Raw genomic sequence first — 9,709 nt, 5'->3', positions numbered from 1 at the left:
CCTCTGGAAGAACAGTCAGTGCTCTTAACCACTGAGCCATCTCTCCAGCCCATTCTTAAGTAGTTTTTAAAATTTATTCTCTTTGAGTGTATATGTAGATTCCTGCATGAGTTTCTGTGCTTTGTGTGTGTGCAGGAGCACATAGGGGCCAGAAGAGGGCGTCAGATCCCCTAGACCTGGAGTTAGAGGTGGTTATGAGCCACCAGATGGATGCTAGGAATTGAGCCTGGGTCCTCTTGCAAGAATGGCAAACACTTTTACCACTGAATCATCTCTCCAGCTCCTCCTGGTTTTTTGTTTTGATTTGTTTTTTGGTTTTAAAAGACAGGGTTTCTCTCTGTAGCCCTGACTGCCCTGGAATTCACTTGGTAGACCACGCTGGCCTTGAACTCAGAGATTCACCTGCTTCTGTCTCCTGAATGCTGGAATTAAAGGTGTGCGCCACCACTGTCCAGCTTATTTAGTTTTTTTTTAAAAAATCATGAAGGTTTATTATTTTATATTCATTTTATTTTTATTTTTGTGTGTATATTGCAGTGGTAAAGGCCCATGGCCTGTGTCTAGAGGCCAGGAAAGGACATGTGGCATCTCCCTCTGTCTGTCACTCTCCCTCTTATTCTTAGAGACATCTCTCGTTGTACCTGAAAGTGGCCCTTCAGCTGGACTGACTGGCCAATGAGCTTCAGTGAGTCTCCTACCTGCCCCTGCTGGACACCCGGGTTACAGGTGCATGTAACCACACCCAGCTCCTTACATGGATCCTGGGATCTGAACTCAGATCTCCATGTGTGTGCAGTGAGCATTTTTACCCACTGAGCCTTCTTGTTTTAAGTGCATAATTTGTTGGTGTTTAGTATATTCACAATATGGGATTACCATCCCCCGTTTCTAATTCCAGAACATCCCTGTACCCCAGCCTCAAGCCCTTTGGCCTTTCTTCCTAGTTCCCTCCTCCCTCCAGAAGCTGGCGACACCCATCTACCTTCTACTTCTATGGATTTACCTGTCCCAGACAGCGCGGGTAAAGGGAATGATACGCTATGCGGTCTAATGTGACTGTCTTTTTTTTTTTTTTGTCTTGGCATGTTTTCATGACTTGACAGGTTTCCATGACCTATGTTGTAGTGTGCACCAGTCTTTTTCATGGATGAGTAATATTCCACCGCAGAGAGAGACCACGCTTTGCTGTGTGTTTGTTGGGTAATGGACATTGGGGTCAATGTCACGTGTGACCTTGTGTATCATGTAGTCTTCTTCTCATCATATCTAGCAGAGTGGAACCCCAGAGTTCCCCATTGTAGCTTTCTCATCAGTGCACCCCAATGACTTTTTCCTTCCCCATCTCACTTCCCCACCGCCCAAGGGAACTAGTTGCTCTTTCACTCTTGCTGAGAGCTAGCTTCCAGAGAGCTACAAAATGAGGCCTCGCCTGCTCTTGGCCCAGTCTCTGCAGCAAGCCATGATGGAGGCATCAGTGTGACCTGCCCATTCTACAGATGGAAAAACTGAAGTGCCAAGAAGCACAGGCAAAGGCCGGGACCAGGGTTCCCACATCCTGAGTACTCAGTCCAGTGTCCCTCTTGGCCCCTCGAGGGCCTAGTGCCCTGGACGGTTCACCTCTGTGCCTGTGCCACCCTTCCGGCTAGCCAGAACATCTCCCGCCCCGGTGGACCTAGGACAGCGAACGGCTGCCTGTGGTAGTGGCCGCCTATTCCACCCACCGCTTGGTGGGCCTGGCCTCATTCTGTCTTCCAAAGGTCTACCCCGGGCTAGCAGCAGACAGCATGGAGTGGGATGCTGACCCAGCAGGAAAGGCAGTGGGGGCGGTAGGGGATCAGAGGTGGCTTGTGGTTCAGTCTCCCTACTGTGAGAGAGCAGCCAGGGGCCCAGGGGCTGTGAAAAGGAAGAGGCAAGGCTGGGGCAACAACCCTCACCAAAACCAGGTTCCCATGCTGCAAGGGACGGGCTGGGGCCCTGTAGAGGCTAAGATGCTAAATGAGGTGTTGCAAGTAAGCTGCTGCTCATTCAGTGCTAATTCGTCATGGTAGCTGTTGCCATGGTACCAGGACTGAAGCAGCATCCTGTGCCCTACCACTGAGCTACACTGGTCCTTTTTCCCTCTTTTTTTTGGGGGGTGGGGGCAGTTTGAGACAGGGTTTCTCTGTGTATCTTTGACTGCCCTGGAACTCACTCTGTAGACCAGAATGGCCTCGGACTCACAGAGATCCACCTGCCTTTGCCCCTCAAGTGCTGGGGTTAAAGGTGAGTGCCACTACACCCAGTTACCCTTTATTTTTAAATTTCAATTACTTAATTTTTTTTGAGATAAGTCTCATGTATCCCAAGCTGGCCTTGAACTCATTGTATAGTCAACGATAACTTCGAACTTCTAATCCACCTACCTCTATCTCCTGAATGAAAAATGAAAGAAAAAGAGGACATAACTACTTCTAAATATGGAGAAGATCTTTATTGTAGATAGGAGGAAGAAAGCAGGCAGAAGGAAGAGTCCAGGCTGAACATGGATGACAGGCTAAACCAGACCATGAGAGGAGAGGGGGAGGGAGAACCAGGGAGGAGAAGCTGACAAGAGGAGAAAGGGTAGGGCTGGAGAGATGGCTCAGAGGTTAAGAGCATTGCCTGCTCTTCCAAAGGTCCTGAGTTCAATTCCCAGCAACCACATGGTGACTCACAACCATCTGTAATGGGGTCTGGTGCCCTCTTCTGGCCTGCAGGCACACACACAGACAGAATATTGTATACATAATAAATAAATAAATATTAAAAAAAAAAAAGAGGAGAAAGGGTAGACCAAAGAGCCAGGGTAACCAACATGGCTTAGTTACATAGGGAAGGGCAGCCCAGCCCCTGGACTGGGGAGTTTAGGGCGAGGGAGGGGGTTGTGAGTGTGTGTGCGCGTGCGCACGTGCGTGCCAGGCACACCCTGTAACAGGTACTGACTGAGGGAGGCTGGGAGAACCTAGCAGCCAAGTCCACTTTGATGTGTTAAGTAGGTACCTGAGTGAGCCATTTGTCCATGGTTTGAGACAAAATCGCCCAAGTGGGATCACAAGCAGGTGCTCACACTCCTAGTGTGTGTGGTGTTGGGGTTGGAAGCCAGGGCTCTGTGCATGCTAGGCTTGCTCACACTCCACTAGTGAACTGCAACCTATGCTCGCTCACACTCCACTAGTGAACTGTAGCCCGGTGCTCACTCACACTCCACCTAGAGAACTGTAGCCCACGCTCGCTCACACTCCACTAGTGAACCGTAGCCCATGCTTGCTCACACTCCACTAGTGAACCGTAGCCTAGCTGTCTTTTCACTTTTTATTTTGAGCCAGGTCTCACTAAGTCAGGCTGTACAGTCCAGACAAGCCTCCAACTAGGAATCCTCCTGCCTCGGTCTTCCAAATAGTGAGGCCAACACTTCCAGGCCTAGCTCCATGACATCTTTTACTATGGTAGGCACAAAGTCCCATTTTCTGCCTCAGGTCCAAGTTCCAGGAGGGTCAGACCTAGATGGGAATCACACCGGGACCAGCCCCCACCTCTCTGGCCCTTGAGGAACCACTCACTTGTGGGTGAGGCTTTCTTGGAGGTCCAGAGAGGGCACAGGAGCAGTCAGGGGTGCTGACCTGAGGTGCCACCAAAGCTGGCACCAGAACCAGTGAGTTTCTGTCCAGGCTTCGGTTCAGAGCCCCCAAGGTCATTTCCAGCTCTTCTCTGGTCCCATCCCGTACCCACCTCACCTTTCTCTGCAGAAGACCCCGGACCCCTAACAATGGACGCTACTGAGGAGTGGGATTGATGCCCCCTTCCTCCTACTCCTCCAGGATGCAATGTCTGGAACATACTGAGCACTTTAAAAATTTGGTCACATTGCAACGTCTGAGTTACCATGGTGACCTCACTTTGAATTTGCTTTGACGAGGGAGGTGGTGATAATACAGCGCTCACTGTTGGTGCCCCACAGCCAGTGTGGGGGTGCACCATGAACTCACATAGCAGGGAAGCCATGCCTTCTCCAAATGTCCCCAAGGAGGCAGGGGAGGGAGATGACAGGCCCACTCAGTCCTTCACCCACAGCCACTATCCAGAGAGCCACTCTGTCCCCTTTCGGAGGTGAGTAACTCAAGACTCACATGAGTGTGACTTGTCCTGGGCCACCCAGGATCCTGGCACCAACAATGACTGAAAGGCTGGTGTTCCAGGTTTCCAGGCATTTCTGGTGCTGCCAAGGTTGGGGACACTGAGCTACAGGGCTTCTTCCTCCCTCTCCACCCTATGACTCACGCTAGGGGGCTGCTCTGTAAATGCCAGGCCTGCACTTAGTCCTTATTCCTTTGGGCTAAGTAAGGTGTTATGAGATGGTCTGGAGGCTGGGAACCAGGGACGGGGCCAGAGAATTGAGGGCTCCAGGTGGGGCACAGCCTCTGCATTTCAGACAAGTGACTTTTTTTTTTGCTTGCTTTTTGTTTGTTTTTTTGTTTTGTTTTGTTTTTCAAGGCAAGATTTCTCTGTAACTTTGGAGCCTGTCCTGGAACTCGCTCTGCAGACCAGGCTGGCCTCGAACTCCCTGAAATTTGCTCCCACTGCTGGGATTAAAGGTGTGCACCACCACTGCTGCCCCCTCAACAAGTGACCTTTTAAAGCAGAGCCCTGCTGGGCACTTGGCATCCGGTGCTCTGTGCCAAGGTTTCATGCGCACACGCCCCCATACTCCTCACCCCCAGTCTTGGAGGAAGGAAGATGTGGTGTTTCGAATGAGAATGGCCCCTATAGGCTTGGTCCCCAGTTAATAAGCTGTTAGGGAAGGGTTAGGGGGTGTGGCCTTGTTGGAGGTATGTCACTAGGGGTGGCTTCCAGGCTTCCAAAGCCCACGCCAGGCCCAGTGTGACTCCACTCTCTCTGTCTGTGGCTTGTTGGCTGGTTCTCCAGCACCATGCCTGCCTTCATGCCACCACATTCTCCCCCATGATTGGGGACTAACCCTCTGAAACCGTAAGCAAGCCCCCAATTAAATGCTTTCTTTATAAGAGTTGCCTTGGCCATGGTGTCTCTTCACAGCAATAGAACAACATGACAAACATGTAATAGAACGAACAAGAAAGCTCATTTTAAGTCCAGACTTGGGCCTCCTGGCTCGGAGTGGTCCAGAGACCCACAGCCAATATGCCATCCTTACGGTTTGAACCCTAAATGGCCCAAGGGTAGGACCTGTGCCCCACGCTGTCATCCTTGGGTGAAGTTCTCTCCAGATGGGGCCTGGCCTAGGGCTTTGGGAGGGGCTCAGCTCTTGTGCAGAGGGGACTGGGACTCTGCCTAGGCTGGAGGACAGGACCTGGAAGGAAGGAGAACCAGGAAGACTTCTTGACTGGAAACTGCAGTCCATAGCTCAGAAGAGAGAGAAAGATGCTGTAAACCTTGGCGCTCATGTAGGGAAGCAGGCTTGAACAACGGAAGGACTCGCTCTGATAGCTTTAGTCACAGCCAAAAACTTGGGGCTTGCAATATTTTGGTTACCCAAATGCTAATCAAAGTTGTGACTTTAGTATGCTGCCACCAGGTGGCGGTATAATGTGACTACTCATACCAGCTTGCGTCTGATTAAAAAGAAAATTTCCTTTTATGTTTTAAGAAGTCAAGTCTTTAAGACTTTTGAGCTGGGGAGATGGCCCAGTGGGTAACGAGTTCTGTACATGAATGAAGATCTGAGTCCCATGCCCAGAACCCAGACAGGGTAACATACCTCTATAACCCCAGAGCTTCTACAGAGAGATGGGAAGCAGAGAGGCGACTCCAGAAGCTTATGGGCCAGCCTGGTGTATACACAAGATTGTCCTCTGTCTGACCTCCACAGGCATACTGTGGCAAGGGCATACCCACACTCACATACATGAACATGCATGTGCACACATATACACATGCATATAGTTTTAAAGGTTATTTATGTCTCTCTGTGTGATGGGGGAATAAAGTGCACATACATGCAGGTGCCTGCCAGAGGCCAGAAGAGAGTGTCAGTCCCTCTGAAACTGGAGTGGCCGGCGCTTGGGAGCTGCCCAAAGTAGGTGCTGGGCACTGAACTCGGGTCCTCTGTAAGAACAGCCAGTGTTCTTAACTACCAAGTCATCTCTCCAGCCCCCCACAAAAATATTTTTTTAAAAATAGAGACAGGTGGTGGTAGCTCACACCTTTAAACCCAGAACTTTGGAGGCAGAGGCTGGCGAATCTCTGTGAGTTGAGTTCAAGGCCAGCCTGTTGTACAGAGTGAATTACAAGACAGCCTGGAGAAATCTTGTCTTGAAAAACTTAAGAAGAAAGAAGAGGAGGAGGAGGAGGAGGAAGAAGGAGAAGGGGAAGGGGGAGGAGAAGGGGGAAAGGAGGAGGAAGAAGAGGAGGGGGAGGAGGAGAAAGAGGAAGAGGAAAAAGAAGAAGAGGAAGAAGAAAGAACAGCAACAGTTCTGGAGGTCGGGCCCCTGTCTCCCCTGCCTCTGTGTTCCCCCTCACCCCTGCCTGTGTGCCCCCATCACCCCTGCCTCTGTGTGCCCCCTCACCCCTGCCTCTGTGTGCCTCACCACCCCTGCCTCTGTGTGCCCCCTGCTCCCTTTCCCTGCCTCTGGACAGTAAGTAGACTTTACACCTATGGTTCTCCCCACTAATGCTCTGCCACTGAGCTCCATCCTCAGTCCTCTTTCCCTTTTTATTTTGAGACAGGGTCCCTCTAAATTCCCCAGGTTGGTAGCCCAGGCAGGCCTTGAGATGGCATCTTGCTCCTGCCTCAGCTTCCCGAGTAGCTGGGATCATGGGTCCCTTCAGCTTGACAGTGAGTGGACCTTGTTTTGTAAAAGTTCCTGGTCTCTGTATGGTTTAGACAGGCCCCAGACTGTCCCCACCAGAAACCTGAAGTGTTTAGGTCCACCCAGGCTTCCTGAGGTAGCTTCTTCCCCAATATATGGAAAGCCCAAGATGAAGACACCTCATGTTTGATGTCTGATTAGAGCAATCCCTCCCTGTGCCGTCTGGAGAAAAGAAAGGACAGTGGCTCTCTAGGCTTCCTTTAGGAGCTCACTGGTGGACTCCTAAGCCTCGGCTTCCAGACTTAATCATCTGCTGAATCCCACCCCCCAACACCACACACATCTTCCAATGCCATCCCCTTGGGGGCTGGGATGTCAACATAGGAACTAGGGACAGACAGACATATTAAGAGGTTGGTAGGGCCCCAAGTCTCCTTCCTGGGCTCCTTATCTCTTATCCTGAGTCTGACCACAGAGAGAGCAGGGGACCCCTAACATGGAGCTTTCTCTGTAGAACTCGTTTTCACTGTAGTGACAGCCTCCGAACCCTAATGGCTGACATAAGTTTTTGCTACTAGACCTGAGGGCTGGCTCTGACTTATGTTGTAACTTTTAACTGGGACTACAGTTCTTGCAGAGGGAAGCAAGAGACTGAGTCCCTGGTGTACAAGACACTTTTGCTCTGCGCGCATCAGTGTTACACCCCAGGTCACGGAACAGAGGGGTGGAGTCATTATCCCCGCATGTCGGGACGGAGAGAGTCACTGAGGGCAGCCACACCCATCCACCTTGGTCTAGGGGAGCACAGACTCATGGCAGGAGCAGCTCCTGCCCAGATGCCTGCTCTGATGGCTGGTTGCCATCTCTGTCTCTGACTGGCTCACTGGCTTCCTGACAGCATAGTGCCTGTCCTGGCTCTGTCTCCTTTGGGCTTATCCTGCCCCCAGTCTCTATGGCTTACTATGGAAAAACTTGAGAGAAAGCCAATTATGGTGGTGTGTGCTTGTGGTCCCAGCTACTTGAGAGGCTGAGGAGAGAGAATTCACCTGAGCCAAGGAGTTTGAAGCCAGCCAGGGCAAGATAACAAGACCAAACCAAACCAAACCAGACAGACCCAGACGATGAAATGTACAGACCACAAATTCAGGTGATGTTCATAGAACTTCTTTGAAAAAATTCTGGGGTTAATTGGCATTGGTAAACACCAGCGTAAGAACTGTGGCCAGAAGAAACTGAGGCCAGGGCCTGGAGCGAAGCCCACTGACCCAAGGGAACCAGGAGATTAAGTCCAATTCTAACTTCCCCACCTCCAGCTCCATCCCCCAGACTTCCTTATTTATCTCCTCTGAGGCCCCAGGCCATCAGGACAGAAGCTTCCTCTTAAACCCCTGCCCCCCATTCCCAGTTTTCCAATCCTGCTGCCAAATTAAAGCAAACAGCTCAGTTCAGCCAGGAAGTCTGGGTGGCTAGAAGGCGGCATGTTGCCAGCTCCTAGGTAATCATGCAGGCAAGGTGGGAACCACAACCTCATCTTTCCCAGGCCCTACAGAGTACAGAGGGCGCCAGATTTTCAGGTATTTGAACAGAAAGCTCCAACCAACACATACCTTAGTCCCAGCACTCAAGAGGCAGGAAGAATGAGAATTGAGGCTAGCCTGGTCTACACCAAGACCCAGTTTCAAAAACAAAATAAATCAGGCATAATGGCTTAAGACTGTTACCCCACTGTTCAGATGCCACGGCAGTGAATTACAGAGGTCAAGACCAGCCTAGGCTACATGGCAAGACCCTATCTCTAAATGAGGGATAGATAGATAGATAGATAGATAGATAGATAGATAGATAGATAGACAGACAGACAGACAGACAGATGGATAGATGATAGAAATTAATAGATGATAAACACATAGTTGATAAATGATAGATGATTCACTGATCCCAGAGATAAAATAAACTCTCCCCATTTTAAATGTCTGAAATTCTAAGCAACTCAAACAATATGTTCACAAGCCACAGGCGCCTATGCCAGGATGTCTTTGAGGTTTAATACTTTGGCCTGTTCTCAGCCACTTGGCCATGGATGTTCCCAAGCATTCAAGAATGGTCATGTCTGAATATGACATGGGTTGTGCTTGGATTGGGCTGTCTGAGCCCAAACACTCCGGACTCCAACGCTAGGGACAGTGGCCTGCAGAGGTGATGGGGCAAATCCTTGACTTTCCTGAGCCAGCTGTGACCCCACTTGCAGTGATATTTCATTTGTACTGTAATAAATAAAGCTGGCCTGAAGTTCGGAGAGTAAAACAGCCACATTGATCAGCCTTACAGACCAGGCAGTGGTGACACACACCTCTAATCCCAGTAACCACACTAGTTTGCCACAGAAACCAGGCAGTAGTGGTTTAATCCCAGCACTAGAGAGGAATATAAGATGGGAGGAGACAGCTCTCAGTCAGTCTCATTCTGAGATTCCTGGAGGCAGGATCGCCATTTCAGACTGAGGTCAAGGTAAGAGCCAGTGGCTGGCTGTTTTGTTTTTCTGACCTTCAGGTTGAACCCCAATATCTGTCTCTGGGTTTTTAATTAATCGTGCTACACCCAGTAAACCTTCACCCCAGGCAGATACCTCAGTAGAACCAGCAAGTAAGGGGTAAGCACTGCTGGGGCTTTCTTCAAGTTGCTCCAACTCCTGAATCTTCTTCCTCTCCCTCCTCCTCCCTCCTTTCTCCCCCTCTCTCCTCCTCCTATTGTGTGTGCATGGGTACAAGTGCACAGACGGCCAGCATGGAGGTCAGAGGACAGTCCAGAGCCTACTCTCTGCCTTTACCATGGAATTTGGGGATCAAACCCATGTCTTTGGGCTTCCACGGCAAGTACTCCAACCACTCAGTCATCTTACCACCCGT

The sequence above is a fragment of the Myodes glareolus genome, chromosome 6 (genome assembly GCF_982192425.1).
Source record: "Myodes glareolus chromosome 6, mMyoGla1.1, whole genome shotgun sequence".
Classification (NCBI taxonomy): domain Eukaryota; kingdom Metazoa; phylum Chordata; class Mammalia; order Rodentia; family Cricetidae; genus Myodes; species Myodes glareolus.
This window is presented reverse-complemented; position numbering follows the sequence as displayed.